This window comes from Nannobrachium achirus (genome assembly GCF_963921795.1).
Source record: "Nannobrachium achirus genome assembly, chromosome: 15".
In the NCBI taxonomy this organism is placed as follows: Eukaryota; Metazoa; Chordata; class Actinopteri; order Myctophiformes; family Myctophidae; genus Nannobrachium; species Nannobrachium achirus.
This window is the reverse complement of record NC_137822.1, coordinates 41,830,637-41,833,707: the sequence shown is the minus strand read 5'-3', so window position 1 is coordinate 41,833,707 and position 3,071 is coordinate 41,830,637.

The following is a 3,071-nucleotide window of genomic DNA, read 5'->3' as shown; positions in this document are numbered from 1 at the left end:
TCCTACAAGTAGGCTATGTTTAACCCATTAAGACAGACAGGGAACGCATTATTACTCATTATTTTATACTACTATTAAAAAATAGCAGCTATACAAGCTCACAGCAGAGCACCGAGTGCAGCGCTGCGAGCTTGTAGATCTGCTATTTGTTTTTAAATCTTGGAAATGTGTGCAAATATTTGAATATTTTGACCTGATTCTAGAAGTGTCGTCTAAATCCTTCAAAGGTTTTTCTGGGAAATGCATGTTTCTATGTTAGTGGTGCTAATTCCTGGTCTTCAATGGATATTCCAACTTAAAAAAAAAAAAAAAAAAAAAAAAAACTTTTATCATCTAATCAGGCTTTTGGGAAGACCCTGGACAGATTTTAATTTGCTTCATCCATATTTAGATATTTAAGATTCATTTTATCAGAATAGGAAAGTCCTGAGCCCCTCCCCGTACACACCCATTGTAATTTCAAATTACATTTTAACTATGTTAGGTTCAACAAAAACACACATTCTGCTGCAGTTTCCAATGCAAATTTCAAACATGGCCGCCAGGTGAATAAGGTCTATTGGGAGGGTCCCAGGACGAGCCTATTCTGATCAAAATGTGTTTTAATTGTTCTGTTCTGTTACTCTTCCTATTGATTGTATCATATTGTAGTTCTAATGACCTGTACTGTAACTTAAACTGCTGTGCTGTCTCTGCCTCCTGAATCCCCACCACAGCATAAACTAGAACTGCACTCTCTTGAGGTGCCAACTTGCAACTGCACAGGTAGGCCATGTATGGTCTACTTGTGCGCCAGCAGAGCGTGCCATGCTCACCACTGGCATCACCAGCCACTTACAAAGAATACTGATATATTATGACCAATGACATCACCACGGGCATCACCAGGAATACTGGTCCCTCATTGCCTGTTAATGATGACGTTGCCAGAGATGCTGGTCCCTGATTGGGCTACGGTCTTAAACTAGAGAGGACACCGACATACATAAATACATACACAGCTGATCGCAGTACTTGCGCGATCTGCTGGGGCGAGCAATAAAGCCATCCATCTATCTAGACGGCTTGGGCTGAAACTGCCCAAATATGGATGATGACACAATATAGTAAGACTCCCTAATTGAGAGATACTGTAAGCGACCATCAGGTCGCAGCGTGGTTTTAGGGCAAATCTGTAGGAGCAGTGTCCAAAAATGAGTTTGAAAAAATCAGCCTGATGGTGGCGCTATATGGGACAGATCCATGTTGATGACATGAGTGTAGACATACTGTGTAGCGATTTGCGTGATTTTAGGGCAAAATCTGTAGGAGTAGATTCCAAAAAATTGTTTTAAAAAATCGGCCTGAAGGTGGCGCTATATGGGACAGATCCATGTTGATGACATGAGTGTAGACATACTGTGTAGCGATTCGCGTGATTTTAGGGCAAAATCTGTAGGAGTAGTGTCCAAAAATGTGTTTTAAAAAATCAGCCTGAAGGTGGCGCTAGATGGGACAGATCCATGTTGATGACATGAGTGTAGAGCAAGTGTGTAATATATATAACAGGGGCATAGTTCCGCCGATTTAAAATGACTCCAATACGGAACTAAAACTTCCTATGATTGGCCGCTAGTTGCGCTGTTTTCCCACCCGGCCGATCGCAAAAAGAATTGTTCTCCTTTGGAACCCATTAATTTTCCCCTTTTGTTTTCTAACCTTAATTAACACTTTCATACATACTTTATGGTTCCTATCGCTAGTTAAAAATTGCCTTTCAATCACGATGATATGCGTTTTGTGCAGGGTTCGAGTTATGCGGGGGCCAGTGGGAGCTTAGCTCCCATAGTTAAAGTCTGGGACCCCATAGTCAACAACCCCCTTTGGGGTCTCTTTTTTTCTAAGTGTGTTTTTTTTTTTTTTTTTCTCGTTTTTTTTTTTTTTTTTATGTTCCATTGGAAGAATTTATATTATTTATGTTAACTAGATATACTAAATAAACATGTTAGACAGTAAGACTGAACAATGACATCACACCGTTTAATCCTACTATTAATTTTATTATTATAAATCAGGCGCATTTAATGTGGGGTGTGAGTCTTCCTTTACCGTCCGGGTTATAACACACTCGCTGCAATGGTTCCTACCTTTCCCCCAGCTGGATGCAGACCTACCCAGCTGCGTGGTCTCGCCATGGCCTGGGCATAGGCTAAGCTAGGAACCACTGCATCGAGTCTTTGCAATTCTAGCCACGGCCCGGACGGCAAAGGAAGGCGGACACGCCGGAGAGCAACAAAACAACCAAACAAAACAACGCTGTCTTAGCAAGACCATACCCGAGGGAAGTAGGGGTGCTGGGGGTGCGGCCGCACCCCCTCCCCCACGTCCCACCGCACCCCCTAAAGGGGGGTTGGGGGGAAAATATTGCCGATCGGCAAGTAGAGGCTCTGACATCAGTGGCGTGAAGTAGGAGCTATTGGCTACTTCTATTTCCAGTACAATTTCAAAATAAACATGTGTTGAATGATCGATTGTATAGACAAAAAAAAAAAAGAAAGGCTCTTGTTTTGAAATGTGCTTCTGGGCACTGTTCAGAGAGGAAATGGCTTTCAAAGGACTTCCCTTTTAACTTGTCTGAACGTCTGTCTCTCCGTGCGTAACTGATGCGTCATGGACTCGGTGGATTATAACAATACGGCCATAAAGGAATATACAGAACACCAAGACAACACAACCTAGGCTATGAAGACATTAAACATCGCCCTCTGCTAGCCCTGGCGTCCTCACTGGTGAGTCGTGGGCTCGTGGCTATAGACTTGTAATGATGAATGAATGCTATGTTATGCTGCTGTGCTGCCTGGCTAGGCTAACGTTTGGGCTAGCTAGTGGCTAATGGCTATGGTGTACCAGAACCATCGCCAATGAAGCCTGGGTTTCCGAGGCTAGCTGTTTCCTAACACTGGGGTCTGGACCGATGTGGCAGACACGTTGTATGGGTCACAACGCACTGAACACAGTGCGAAGCAACTCGTTGTGAGCTTGTACATCTGCTATTTTCACTACTTGTTTGGTACAAGGTAGTAATGTCTCTT